The sequence below is a fragment of the Tenrec ecaudatus genome, chromosome 18, assembly GCF_050624435.1.
Source record: "Tenrec ecaudatus isolate mTenEca1 chromosome 18, mTenEca1.hap1, whole genome shotgun sequence".
Classification (NCBI taxonomy): Eukaryota; Metazoa; Chordata; class Mammalia; order Afrosoricida; family Tenrecidae; genus Tenrec; species Tenrec ecaudatus.
The window spans coordinates 10,155,118-10,171,147 of record NC_134547.1 but is presented as its reverse complement, the minus strand read 5'-3'; positions in this window follow the sequence as shown (position 1 = coordinate 10,171,147).

The window sequence follows — 16,030 nt, the reverse complement described above, 5'->3', positions numbered from 1 at the left end:
TTGGTCCAGCACTAGCCACTGTGAAGCTGTGTCTGGAGAGCCAGCCACCCAGCAGAAGCTTGTGCATCCACGGTTTCATATCCCAAATGGCATGGGGCACTCCCACTGACTGTTGGCGGACCCCCTCCTCCAAGACCAGCACTTTCTTTCCTACCTTTTCCCTTCTGTGCCGTGTTCCCCACGCTTCTAACAGATGCAGGTTGGTCCTATTTCCTACCTTTCCATTTGTCCAGAGTGCTTCTAGCCATAAACAAGGGATTCCCAAGCCCACCCAATCCCCACTCCCTGAGCTGTGTTCTTCTGCACCCGGGTCAGCACTTTCCTTCAGACTGAGGTCTGCACAGCTGCAAATGGCCCACACGGAGGCTTCAGGGTTGTTGGAGCATGATGTAGTCTAACCTCAGAGCCTGACTACTGACAAGGGCCATACAAGCTGCCCCACCCCACCCCAAACAATAGATTCCTTATAGGCTAGGGTGATAGGGAGACCCCATTGGAACAAAGGTGAAATGCAAACACTCAGAGCAATTGGTTACAGGCAGCCTGCAGAAGCATTAATACCGACCACCTAAAGAGAGCGCCCACAGCACTTTGACTCCCAGGAAAATGGCACCTAGTTCCTCTAAACTGTCACAGAAACAACAAGCTGCCTCAGCAGCCTCAACAAAAGAAACAAAATCCAATGTTAGAGCATGACCTGGAACTAATGGCAGTCAAGGAAGGGGCAGACATTGACCTGTCACAGAAAAAATCTTCAGAATGCTGCTTAGAGTCATACAGGATATGAGGGAAGAAATACAGAAAAGGATGAAATGATAGAGGAGATAAAGGCAATGCACCAAAGGGAAATACAAGAGCTAAGGGACAAGATAATAAGAATCACTAGCAAATTCACAGACTTCACCAACTGAGTGGAGGGGGCAGAGAGTTGCAAAAGTGACCTACATGATAACCAGGCAGACTTCAACAAATGGGAAAGGCAGTCAAATAAGATAGTCAGAGAAGCTGAAGAAAACCAGAGGGCCATGTCTGATGCTATGAAGAGGAACATCCGAATAATCCAACTACCAGAACGAGACACAACAAAGAAGTTAATGAAAAAAATAGTGAGGGAATTCTTAGTGGAAAATTTCCCCAGTTTAATAAATGAAGACCAGGCAACCATTGCCAAAAGAACACCAGCTAGACTGAATCTCAAGAAGAATTCATCAATGCACATATTAGTTAAACTATCTAACTTTGGGGGAAAGGAGAAAATCATAAGAGCAGCTAGGGGGGAAAAATACAATCACCTATAAAGGCACCCAAACATGACCTATCAGGGGACACTAGGAAGAAGAGAGAGTGAAGTAACATATTCTAAAAACTGAAAGAAAATAATGCAAACCCAAGAATACTCTATACAGTCAAATTATCCATCAAGATAGATAGAGAAGTAAGTCTTCCCAGACAAGAAAAAAAGCTCAAAGAATACAATAAAAGAAACCCATCCCTACAAAAGATCCTTGCTGACCCATTATGGGCTGAAGATTAATGCTCAAGAAGCACAAATAAGAGACCACCACATAGAACAGCTCCACCTAGAGATAAACAAAGAGAAAACAGCTCCCAAGATAGCATTGGCTTAAAGGTGGAAATAAGGCAAGAATAAACCACACACACACACACACACACACACACACACACACACACACATATAAAGCATGAATAAGGGGAGGTAGGAAAACACCCAAAACAAAAGGTACAAGGTGACATCACAGAGTCCACGGATGAATGTAATAACCCTGAATATCAATGGAAAGAACTCAGGGATTAAAAGGCAAAGGCTAGCAGACTGGCCTAGAAAACACAACCCCTTGGTCTGCTGCCAATAGGAGACACATCTCAAGATTACAGACAAAATTAGGCTGAGACTCAAAGGCTGGAGTAAAATATACCAAGCAAATAGAAATTCAAAAAGAGCACGGGCTGCGATCCTAATCTCAGATAAAATTGACCTCAAGGTGCAAGCCATAACAAGAGATAAGGAGGGACACTATATAATGCTCAAGGGAACAGTAGACCAAGAATCAGTGAGCATAATAAATATATACGTGCCCAACAAGAGACTCATGAAATACATCAATCAAATGTTCCAAAAGATGAAAAAAGAAATCACAGGCTCAACAATTATAGCAGGTGACTTTCATACACAGCTCTCCGAGAATGATAGATCACAGGGAAAGAAGCTTAACAAGGAGGCTGAAGATCTAAACTTTACAATTAGACGACTTGATGTTTTCAGAGCTCTCCACCCAAATGCAAAAGAAATTCACACTTTTTTCAAGCCCACATGGCACATACTCGTAGATAGACCACATGCTGAGACACAAGAAAAATATGTGTAAATTCATGCACATTGTGATCATACAGAGTTCTCTGTCTGCCCACTATGCCATAAGGCTGAAAATCAACAAAAGAATGATTAAGAAAACAAGTGAAACCAATTGGAGGATGAATAGCTCTCTATTGCAAAAGGAGAGGTTACTGGCTCAGATTAGAGATGGAATTAGGAAATTTCTAGAAACCAATGAGAATACAATGTACCCAAACTTTGGGACACAGCAAAGGCAGTTATCAGAGGATGACTGATAGCAATACATGCAAACATGTAAAAGGAAGAGAGACTTATGATTGATATGCTGACACAAATTTACAGCAATTACAGCAGGGGCAACAGGACAACCCCACTAATAGCAAAAGAAAAGAAATAATAAAAATCAGGGCTCACATTTATGAGAGGGAAAACAAGAAAACTATGGGGAAAATAATGCAGCTAAAACTTGGTTCCTTGAAAGGATTAACCGATTCAACAGACCACTGGCAAACCTAACTAAAGAAAGGAAGGACAGATTTCAGTAGCAAGGATGAAACAGAGGACATTACAACAGACCCTAGTGAAATAAGAAAGGATAATTACACAGTAGTAGGAAGGACTGTATGCCATTGAATTCAACTACTTGGATGACATGAACAAATACTTGGAAAACCAATCCCTCCACAGACTATCCCAAATAGATGTCAAGAAACTCAATAGACCCATAGCAATAAAAGAATAGACAAGGTTATCAAGGGATTACCAACAACAACAAAAAATCCCCTGGACCAGATGGCTCCACAGGGTAATTCTACCAAGAATTCAGGGAAGAACAGACACTAATCCTACACAAACTCTTCTAGAACATAGAAGAGAGCAAACTCCCAAACTCTTTCTATAAAGCTAGTATAACTATGATACTTCAAGTGGGCAAGGATCCCACAAGAATCGAGAACAACAGACCAATATCCCTAATGAACATCGATGCAAAAATCCTTAACAAAACACTGGCCAATAGCATACAAAAGTATAAAACAAATAATTCACCATGACCAAGTGGGATTCATACCAGGGATGCAGGGATGGCTCAAAATAAGAAAGACCATTAGTGTTATTTGCCATATTTACATGGAAAGTTATAAAAACCACATGATCATCTTGATAGATGTGGAAAAAAGCATTCAGCATCATCCAACACCAATTCCTGTTTAAGACACTCAAAATTCCACAATATAATACAAGCGACATATGAAAAACAACAGTCAACATGGTAATCAGTGGAGAAAAGACTAAAACAACCCCTCTGAAAAAATGGACCACAGAAGCACACCCCTTGTCCCCATGCCCATTTAACAATGTACTGAAGGTCCGAGCTAACAACATAGTGCAAAGAAAACACATCAAAGGTATTCATCTGCAGAAGGAAGAGGTGAAACTATTGTTATCCTCAGATTATATGATTTAATATATGGAAAATCCCAAGAGCTCCACAAGGGGAGTGCTAGAAATAAAAGAGGAATATGGCAGAGTGGCAGGATACAATATCAACAAACACAAGTCTATCGGACTGCTGTTGGACAAGACTACAGAATAGGGGATCAAAAAGGTAGTACCATTCACATTAGCCAAGCAAAAATGGAAATATCTAGGGATATACCTGACTAAAAAAAATTGTACGAGGGAAAATACAGAACACTATTACAAGAAACCAAGAGTGACCTCAACAAATGGAAGAATATTCCATGCTTTTGGGTCGGAAGACTCAATATAGTAAAGATGTCAGTTCTACACAACGTAGTCTATAAATTCAAAGCTATCCCAATACAAATACCATCATCTTTCTTCAAAGAACTGGAAAAACTGATTACTAACTTCATATGGAGAGGGAAGAAGCCCAAAATTAGCACAGAACTCCTCTAGGAGAAGGATAGACTCAGAGGGCTGGCTTTAACCGACTTTAGCACCTATTATACAGCCACAGTGGTCAAAGCAGTGTGGTCCTGGTATAATGACAGATACTCACACCACTGGAAAAGAGCTGAAAACCCAGAAATAAAACCATCAGCAACTGATCTTTGGTAAGGCCCCCCAGAAACATCAAACGGGAAGTGGATGTTATCTTCAACAAATGGTCCTGGAAAAAATGGATATCTACCTGAAGAAAAATGAAGCAACACCCTTACCTTGCTTTGTGTACAAAAATAAATTCAAGGTGGATCACAGACCTTGAGGTAAAACCCCAAATTATTTAGGGCCATCAAACAGGAAATTGGGACAAACCTGAGAACTTTGGCACAGGGAATACATAGGTTGTGGGAACTAGGGAAGGACACAAATACAGATGAGGCACAAATTGAGAAATGGGATATACTAAAGATAAAGCACCTGTGTACACCGAAAGAACTCACCAAGAGAATAATAAGAGAGCCCATAGACCGAGAAAACATCTTTAGCAATGACACATCAGACTGAGGCCTTATCACTAAAATCTACAGTACTCTGCTAGCTTACAAAAAGAAAAAAAAATTGCCCACTGAGGAGGTGGGAAAAGGACCTGAACAGAAGTTTCACAAGGGTAGAAATCTGAATGGCCAATAAACATATGAGAAAATTTCCAGATCATTAGCTATAAGAGAAATGCCAATTAAAACAACTATGAGATACCACCTAACACCCTCAAAGATAGCCCGATTAAAAAAAAAATCAAGTAACAAGTGTTTGAGGGGCTGTGGTGAGATGGGAACTCTCATCCACTGCTGGTGGACCTGTAAGTATGTACAGCCACTGTGGAAATCAATTTGGTGATATCTAAAACATGGAAATCAAGCTACCACACGACTCATCAATCCCCCTACTGGGCATATACCCAGAATAGGCAAGAAATAAACTACAGCCAGACATCTGTGCTCCAATGTTCATGGTAGTACAGTTCATAATTGTAAGGAGTTGGAAACAACCCGAATTTCCATCAAAGGATGAATGGATTAAAAATGTGGTACATACATACAGTGAAATACTATGTGTCCCTAAAAAGCAGTGATGATGCATGAAGCACATTGCTGCATGGGAAGAATTGTAGGAAATTATGCTGAGCGAGGTAAGTCAAGCACAAAAGGACAAGTACAACAAGAGACCACTGAGGTAAGCTTAAACATGCAAAAGGGGCATAGGGGAAAAGCTACCAGATACATACATTCTGGGGATGAGGTCCAGGTGCCTGGCTATCAAAGATATAGCATCTGGGGTCTTAAAGGCTTGAAGGTAAACAAGCAGCCATATAGCTGAGAAGCAACAAAGCCCACATGGAAGAAGCACACCAGCCTGTGTGATCAGGAGGACAAAGGGATCAGGTATCAGGCATCAAAGAACAAAAAAATCGTATCATAGTGAATGAGGGGGAGTGCAGAGTGGGAACTGAAAACCCATCTGTAGGCAACTGGACATCCCCTTACAGAAGGGTCTCAGGGAGGAGATGAGCCAGTCAGTGTGCAGTGTAGCAACGATGAAACATACAACTTTCCTCTAGTTCCTAAATGCTTCCTCTCCCCCCCTCCCCTATCATGATCCCAATTCTACCTTACAAATCTGGCTAGATCAGAGGATGTACACTGGCACAGATAGGAACTGGAAACACAGGAAATCCAGAACATATGATCCCTTCAGGACCAGTTGTGTGAGTGGCGTTGCTGGGAGGGTAGGGTAGAAAGGGGGAACTGATTATAGGGATCTACATAGAACCTCTTCTGTGGGGGATGGACAACAGAAAAGTGGGTGAAGGGAGAAGTCGGACAGTGTGTAAGATATGACACTATAATAATTTATAAATTATCAAGGGCTTATGAGGGAGCGGGGGTGGGGTGGGAGGGGGAAAATGAGGAGTTGATGCCAAGGGCTTAAGTGAAGAGCAAATGTTTTGAGAATGTTAAGGGCAACGAATGTACAAAAATGTGCTTTACACAACTGATGTATGTATGGATTGTGATAAGAGTTGTATGAACCCCCAGTAAAGTGATTAAAACAAACAAAATAAACAGGTCCCCCACAGAGCTGTTGAGAGCAGGATCAAGGGAGGTTTATAACTAAGATGGGTGGCGTCGTGGAAAACTTTTACAACTTTCCACTGAAGCCTTTGTGGCAATAGGAATCTGTTGTTTTCTTCCCACCATCCATCAGGCCAAAGGCAGAATTCCTGAGTTTTAGCCTGTTCTACTTCCTCAAGGAAGATATCTGGAAAAGGAAGCTGGTTTGGGGTAACTAGGGCATTTTTGGAGACTAGAGGGTTTGTGCTGAGGGCTGCTTGTCTGTCAGCATCCCAGGAGGGAGGCTGAGGGAACTTTAATGGGGCCACCTGCCCCCTCCCCTCAGCTTCTATGGGTTCAGGGACTGAGGGTGGTGTGGCTGGGCTGGGGGTTGAGAAGCCTTCAGCCTCACGGCCCCTTAAAGGGTTCTTGGTCTACTTAGAACAAAGGTCTTTACCGTTTCTCAAGAGGAAAAATGGCTGAACAAGGGGACCTCCGCCCACGTTCCTGTCCTTTACCCAACTTCCCCCACCTCGCTGACTGTATTAGGGGAGGGAGCGAAAGCACGCTATGCGTGGCCAGGATTCCCACCAGCTAGAGTGTACTGGGGCAAGACTAGACGAGACGGAGTGTCTGTGGGTCCGATCTGGACTAATATACAGGACGCAGTACACCAAGGTGTTCCCTCTGGGGACCGATTCCTGAATGCACATAGAAAAAACAACAGGAAATTTAGATTGCCCGATGCCCCAGGATCTTAACGGTTAAGACTTAACATGAAGTTCCAGCACAAACCATGGAAGCTGGGGGCTTGGACAGATACCTCTGTCCATGGTGGTGGATCAGGGGACCCCATCTCTGCTGGCAAACTGGGCCCTGACCATTTTCCAGACAGCAAGCAAGGCATTTGGATGCCACTGGCTGGGGGGTGGCCTTTCAGGGCCGATGGAGGGAGTTACCGGCCTGAATAACTCACCTGAACCTCTGTGGGGCCAATTTAACCTCAACTATCAAGTCAGCAACCTCTCCCACCTGCCAGACCAGCAGTCCCCAAGGGGCACTTAGAAATCACCTTGCTCAGCCTGCTCAGCACAAGGGGAAGACCAGCAGAGAGATTTTGCTCATGTTCTAGCTGTCCAAGGGTTCAAGGACCTTCTTGTGTTCATAGACACCTTTACTGGGTGAATGGCAGCACATCCCCCACCCCACTGAGAAGGCTTACTAAGTGTCTAAAAGGTTACATCACAGAATAACTCCTCAGTTTGGGCTCCCCAAATCTCTGCAGAGTGATAACGGGCCTGCTTTCATCTCCTAAATCACTCAGGCAGTCTCTCAACACTTAGCAATAACCCATCTCAGTGGTTCTCAACCTTCCTAATGCCGTGACCCTTTAATACAGTTCCTCATGCTGCGGTGACCCCCAACCATAAAATTATTTTCATCGCTACTTCATCATTATCATTTTGCTACTGGTGACCCCTGTGATAGAGTTCTTGGACCCCCCAAAGGGGTCACAACCCACAGGTTGAGAACCGCTGAACTAAGAGTAGGCCACACCCTACTTTATTTAAATTGAGTAGGCCATACGCAGTTTGCACTAATAGTAGGGCATGGTCTGAATGAAACTCTCCTCAGTTGTGCCCAGGCTGAGACCAGAGTAAGGAAGTCTGTTCTGCCTACCTGCCACTTCTCTGAGAGCTTGTCATTCTGGAATGACTTGTGTATTGCTGTGCTGCTGCTAGAAGGTGTGCCAGTCGTATTTCAAATCCCAGCAGGGTTACCCAAAGTGAACAGGTTTCAGCAAAACTTTCCGACTGAATCTGAAGGAAAAAAATCTTCCATCCACTGTTAGGCTTATTCAGAGACAAGAGACGGAGTGAGTTTCTTTCATAAAGAGGTTTTATTTAGGGGGATGACATGGAGATCAAAGGAGATAAGGTGAGAGACATTTAGGATAGCCGTATAGAGGAAGGTTGGAGTCGGCCCTTTGGCTGAAGCCAGAGAACTAGCTGACTTAAAAGGTACAGAGTCCACAAGAGCCATGGTGACAGAGGAGAAAAAGAAGGGTTTTAATACAGACCTTGGCAAAGAGATGTTTACCAATCAGTCGGCTGCAGCAGCCACTGTTGCTGCTGTAGCCAGGGAAACCGACCAGGGAAAGGGAAAGGGTCCAATGGTAGATGTGGAGGATGGAGTGCACAGAGAGCCACGGGCACTTCATGGAGAGAAGGGTGAGAGGTGCAGGGGAGGCAAAAGCAGCAAGAGACAGGACAAAGAAACTTCCAGGGTTTTTATTTTTTCTGGGCATCGATTTATCTTTTAGGCAGAACGAGTCCGGTGCACCTTTCTGGTTGGGTCCTTCGGTGCCACTGGCATTAGCAGGGCTGATGTCACTCAGCCAGGTGGGAAGATGGTTGGAGTGAATTTTCGTCAACCAAGAAAATGACTGCGCACCAAAGGCAGGGAGGAAAAAGAATCATACCATCGTGAATGAGGGGAGCGCATGATGGGGACCCCATGCCCATCTGTAGACAACTGGACATCCCTTGCAGAGGCGTAGTGGGGAGGAGATGAGTCACTCAGGGATCAGTGTAGCAATAATGAAACTCATAACCTTCCTCTAGTTCTTGAACGCTTCCTCCCCTCCATCTATCATGATCCCAATTCTACCTTGCAAACCTGGTTAGACCAGAGGATGCACAGCGGTACAGATGGGAACTGTAGGACAGATGAACCCCTCAGGACCAACAGTGAGAGTGGCAATACTGGGAGGGAAGGGGGGGTAGAAAGGGGGAACTGACCTCAGGGATCTACATATAACCTCCTCTCGGGGGGATGGACCACAGGAATGTGGGTGAAGGGAGATGCCGGGCAGTGTAAGATAAGATAAAATAATAATTTATAAATTATTAAGGGTTCATGAGGGAGGGGTGAGCAAGGAGGGAGGGGGAGGGAAAAAAGGAAAATGAGGAGCTGATTCCAGGAACCCAAGCGGAAGGCGAATTTTGAGAGTGATGAAGGCAACGAATGTATACGTGTGCTTTACACAATTGATGTATGTATGGATTGTGATAAGAGTTGTATGCACCCCAATAAAATGATTTTTAAAACGAGAGAGAAAATGGCTGCGATGCCCTCAGTGGTAGAGCTTTGGCTACCACTTCAGAGGAACTAGCTACTGAAAACCTTATGGATAAGAGCAGAACCTTGTCAGGTGCTGAGCCCCTCATGAATAGCAACAGAACATCTTCAGAGATAGTGCCAGAAGATGAGTCCATCAGGTCATCTTCCTGAGGAGGAGCTGCCTGCTCAATGTCGAGTGAATATAAGGAAGGAAAGCCTTTGGCTTCTTCATTGGCTGATGAGGCACCGCTCAAAACGAGGAGAAACAACTGGAAACACCAGTGAGTGATTGGAACTTGAGACGTACGAAAGAAGAAGAAGAAAACTGGAAGTCAGACCGACAACACTGAAGGAAAACAACTCCACGAGAGTCCAAATAGGACCTTAAATCCAGACTGCCTAAAATTTGGGGGAACAGCTCAAGAGCAGATTCGACACATTCAACACCAGTGACAGTGGACTTGATGAACTGTGGGATGACACCAAGAGCATCACACCTGGAACACAGCAAACGGTTATTAAAAAGACAGCAAAGAACAAAAACATCAAAGTGGACGCCAGAAGAGACACTGAAACTTGCCCTTACTCACAGAGCAGGAAAATGAAAGAAATGATGGAAGTCAGAGAGCTGAGCACGTCGGGCAGTGTAAGACATGACAAAATAACAATAATTTATATATTATCAAGGGTTCGTGAGGGAGGGAGGCTGGGGAGGGAGGGGGAAAATGAGGAGCTGATACCAAGGGCTCAAGTAGAAAGCAAATGTTTTGAGAAGGATGATGGCAACACATGTACAAATGTACTTGACACAATGGATGTATGTGTGGGGTTGTAATAAAAGTTGTACGAGCCCCCAATAAAATGATTTTAAAAAAAGAACTGAGCAGAAATTTTCAATGGGCAGCTTGAGAAGGAAAAATAAGTTATTATGATGAAATGTGCCAGGACCTTGAGTGAGAAAACCAAAAAGGAAGACATGCCCAGTATCACTTAAATGGAAAGAATTACAGAAAATAATTCAACCCTCCAAGTTTCATTATTGAGGCTGAAGGCTGTGTCACTGGTGTTTCAAATGCCAGTGGGGTCGCCCAAAGTGAACGGGTTTCAGCAGAGCATCCAGACGACAAACAGACTGCCCACTTCAGAGGAAACAGCCACTAAATAGCATGGAAACACTGCATAGCATGGAAACGTTGTCAAATCCCGAAGGTTCACTGAAGAGAAGCAGAACACCATCAGAGATAGTGCCAGAGGATGGGACCTGTAGGTTCAAAGGCACTGGAAATGCAAACGACTCGTTGCTGCTCAAATTAGAGTCCGCCACAGTGACAGGAATGGAGTCAAGTATGTAGAAGTGTCCCCTCGGGGCTCTTCATTTGCCGATGGGGCACACCTCATGGTGGGAATAACCAGCTGAGAAATCTACTAATAACCAAAACTCGTGAAGTACCACGTAGGAATCTGGGATGATTGGAAGCAGTCAATAATGAACATACAAATCTATATCCTAGGCCAGCGGTTCTCAGCCTGTGGGTTGCAACCCCTTTGGGGGTCGAACGACCCTTTCACAGGGGTCGTGTGATTCATCACAGTAGCAAAATGACAGTTATGAAGAAGCAATGAAAAGAATTTTATGGTTGGAGGGGTCACCACAACATGAGAAACTGTATTAAAGGGTTTCAGCATTAGGAAGGTTGAGAACCACTGTCCTAGGCATTAATGAGCGAAAAATGCACTGGTATTTGGCTGTTTTGAATCAGCAAAGTATATGAAACAAGAGAAATGGTTCGCATTTATTGTCAAACAGGATATTTCAAGATTATCCTGAAGTACAATGTTTGTGTGATAGGGTCATATCGATCGGCATACAAGGAAATCTAATCAATGCAATTATTATTCCCATGTATGCACTGTCTCCACCTGTGCAGCAGCTTGAACACTGGAAGGAGGAGGGAGAGGATGGAGAGGGAGGAATGAAGAAAAGACAACGACAAGAAATAGAGAGCTGAGGCCAGGTGGAGCCTCTTCCCCTGATGAGGGACAAGACTGTCCAGCAGCTGCAGCACATTTATATATACAAGTGAAACTGTACAAGGAATTAAAAAAATCATTTATTGGGGGTTCTTACAATTCTTATCACAATCCATCCATTGTTTTGAGCACATTTGTACATTTGTTGCCATCATCATTCTCAAAACATTTGCTTTCTACTTGAGCCCTTAATATCAGCTCCTCATTTCCCCCTCCATCCACACTCCCTGCTCTCTCCTGAATCCTTCATAATTCATAAATTGTTATTTTGTCATATCTTACACTGTCTGACATCTCCCCTCACCTACTTCTCTGTTGTCCATCCCCCAGGATCCATGTAATCGGTTGCCCCTTTCCACCCCACCTTCCCTCCATCCTCCAGGCATTGACACTCCCACCACTGGTCCTGAAGGGGTCATCTGTCCTGGATTCCCTGTGTTTCCAGTTGCTATCTGTACCAGTGTACATCCTCTGGTCTAGCCAGATTTGTAAGGTAGAATTGGGATCATGATAGTGGGGGGAGGAAGCATTTAAGAACTAGAGGAAAGTTATGTGTTTCATCGCTACTACACTGCACCCTGACTGGTTCATCTCCCCACAACCCTTCAGTAAGGGGATGTCCAGTTGCCTACCGATGGGCACTCTGTGCTCATCCACATTTACAATGATATTATTTTTTGTTTTTTGATGCCTGATACCTGATCCCTTCGACACCTTGTGGTCACCCAGGCTGGTGTGCTTCTTCCCATGTGGGCTTTGTTGCTTCTGAGCTAGATGCTGTACAAGGAATTTTATCTCAAGTCAAGGGGAGGATGAAGCCAAGAACAAGGAATATTATAGGTGATCTCTTATACAACATTGTGCTTTTGCAGTTCCCCAGGGAACAAGAGGGGAAGTGTCTACTTGATGTTAGGTGAACGTCAAGACCACCTAGTGCACTGGCTCCTTGGGTCGAACTGTCAGCACTTTAACATGGGGCCTTGCCTTAACCATGGGAGGTGATGGTTCTGTCCTCCTTGCCCAAGGAGTAGACAGCTTCGGCCCCAACAATGCACCAACCACAAAAACTAGTGTTGAAGAACTTGAAGAGTTCTGCCAATGTCTTCAGTCTGAAATGGATCAAACATGCATTCAGGATGCATTGATAATGGGAATTAGTGGAATGCAAAAGTTGGAAACAGAGACAGGGACAGTAGGTGGAAAACACCGCCTTGGTGAAAGAACAAAGCTGGAGATGCCATGGTAGAACTCTGCAAGACCAGCAACTTGCTCATAGCAAATACCTGTTGTCAGCAACACACAAGGGGACTGACTACACCTCTGGATTTCTCCGGATGGAATACACGGAAATCAAATGGACTACATTTGTGGGAAGACACGATGGAGAAGCTCACCTTCAACAGCTAGAATGAAGCCAGCGGCTGGCTGCAGGACTGACCATCAATTACTCAAATGTAAGTCGAGGTTAAAGCTGAAGAAAATCCAAACAGTCCACTAAAACCAAAACATGGCCTTGAGTCTATCTCGCCTGAATTTTGAGAACATCTCAAGAACAGATTTCCTGCATTGAACACTAATGTCAGAAGACCTGATGAGCTGTGGAAGGACAGCAAGGACATGATTCATGAAGAATGCAAAAGGTCATAACAACACAGGAAAAAGTTTGAAGTTCAAGAAAGAGGTTGAAGTTAAACAAGTGGAACACCAGCCTGTGTGAGCATGAGGTGTGGATAAGATTGGGTAACAGACATCAGAAGACCGCAAACAAACAACAGCAACAACAAAACCATATTGTTGAGAACAAGGGGGTTCAGAGACCCAAAACCCATCTGTAGACAATAGGCCATCCCCTCACAGAAGGTTCACAAGGAAGGGATAGTCAACCAGGGTGCTGTATAGCACTGATGAAACACATGATATTCCTCTAGTTCCTTGAGGCTTCCTCACCTCAAAATACCATGACCCAAGTCCTGCCTTTCATTTTAGGCTACAGTGGAGCACGTACACAGGTAAAGATAGGAGATAAGTGCTCAGGACACACGGAATCCAGGAACAGAATGAGAGTAGTGATACCAGGAGGGTAGGGGGCAGGTGGGGAGAAGAGGGGAGGAAAGGGGAAACTGATCACAATGATTGACACAAAACCACACACAGCCCAGGGGGATGAAAAACAGAAACCAGAAGGGAAAGGAGATAGCGGTTGGTATAAAATATGAAAATAACAATTTATAATTTATCAAGGGGTCATGAGGGTGGGGGATGGCAGGACAGAAAAAAAAAGAGGAGCTGATACCAAGGGCTCAAATAGAAAGCAAATGTTTAGAAAATAATGCGGGCAACATATGTACAAATGTGCTTGATACAGTTGACGTATGGATTATTATAAGAACCGTAAGAGCCCCCAAGAAAACGATCTTTTAATTATATTACAAAGACAGGAAAGAATGATCAAAATAGATGCCAGAAGTCACTAAGGCAAATGACGTCAAAGAACTAAATCAAAAATTTCAAAGGGCATGTAAGAAGATAAGGAATATAATGAAATGTGCAAAGACTTAGGGTTTGGAGGTGGGGGAAGAAACCCCAAACCAAGAAGCCTTCAAACCATGTGTGGGCAAGGACTGGAGGGAGAGTCTCCAAGGACATTCTCTAACCCAGTCCAGAGTCAGTCAGCAAGTAGGAATAGAGCCCACCTCAGCCCAAAGGGTGATCTGTGGGAACAGATGAAGCGTTGAAAGAATTAGAAACCTCAAGCTTTTGTTCTTGTTGTTCCTTTCATAGATCGAAACACCCATGTTGTTGGAAATGGAATAGGTAGACAAGACTGTTAGCTTTTACAAAACATCATTTACCCAGGTGGAGTAGACATCTGAAAGTCTATGTGTTTACCCGCTTATGTCCCAGTGACTCAACTCTTCTCTTCCCTCGATCTGACCACATCGCCCTTGCATTGCACTAAGTGCAAACTGGCATTTGGGTAACACATTTTGGCCACCCAGATGGGACTTTATCTGTTGTAGCCTCAGCCCAGATCTTGGTGCCTTGATTCTGTGGGTCTTTTCCTCCCAGCAAACGCTGGGACTTTCTGTAAGGGAGGACTTGCCTCCTGCCCTGATTGTGTGCACCTGCAGTCTACCTACAGGTGATTTACAGGTTGGATTCCACCCCAGGCACAAGTGTAAGTTGACATACAATCTGCTACAGTGGATAGAAGGGATCTGTTTTATCTTGTCAGGAGACCTTGGTTTCTGTAAGTCTTGTCTTGCCCATATCCTGATTCTATTAGGCTTCTCAGGTGGGCCATCCCTCGGTTCTTGGCTTTGCATGAGAAAGAATTCACATCAAAGCCTGGTTTGTCATCCAAGTGGGTTTTTAGAAAGGATTGGAGAAGTTTCAGGTTTACAGTCTCAAAAGAGTACACCCTATTTCAGGGAAGCACGCCAAACCTTGTGAAAGCAGCGCTGGGGTCCACAACTGAACATGGGCAATGTGGGACTGCATGTCCACACGTGGTGACCTGAGGCCAGAGAACAAGTAGTACTGAGAGAATAAGTGTAGGATCGGAGTCAAAGGGAGAAGAAGGGGCAGCAGGCCTGCCACCAGGGTATGAAAACCTAGCTGGGGAGGCATGGTTGAAGGTATTGGTTGACCCCCATTGGCTGAATTAGGCCCACCTGGGCCTCATTTGGGCTGCCCAGGTGTGACGCCCATCTGGCTTGGCTGGGGCCTGAATTGGAGTATGCCCACTTAAACTCTTTATGGGTGGCTAATGCTCACCTGATTCTTCTTCCGAACCTCCTGTAGGAGGCCTTCTGCAGGCATCGGAGGGACAACCTCCTCTATCCCTATCCTAGCTACCTAACAATTCTGGTGCACCTGTTTCTTTAACAGGTGTTAATAACCTTCCCAGGCTCTAGGGTGGAAGGGCTTCAGCAACAAAGGGATCCTGATCCGAATGGTACACTCCACTCCAAGTTCTTCTTAGTGTTGTGAAACCCTTCCGGTTTTTTTTTTAGCTCCTGGGATGGTTCAACCCTTCAAGAGAATTTCAGAGACCTTCGCTAGAAGGGACATAATAAACCGTGCACTGCATCACACTGTTCTTGGGCTATAAGCTGCAAAAACAAAGTGAGGCAGACTAGCAAAAGAAACTTTTTTTTTTTAAGGCTGCTGAAGCCTGCCTCCTTACCCTTTCCATCTCAAAAAGTCCCACTAGTGATTGATTTCAGAATGTACTCTCATGTACCCAGGTTCTGGATACTAAAATTAGTTTAGGCGATTCTTCAAGATCTCGTTTGTTTTACTATTGTTCCTTTTGATGTTGCAATCTGAATGGTGTATTCTTGTTATGGGAACCAGGATGTTATAGTCGATTTTGCTATTGTTTCTTTTATGATAAGGAATGTACCTGGTAATGCATGCTTGCTCTTCTTGAAGTTACCAGAAAGTTCTCATTCAATGCTCTACCCTGTAACGCTCCCTTCACCCTAAAGAATAGTAA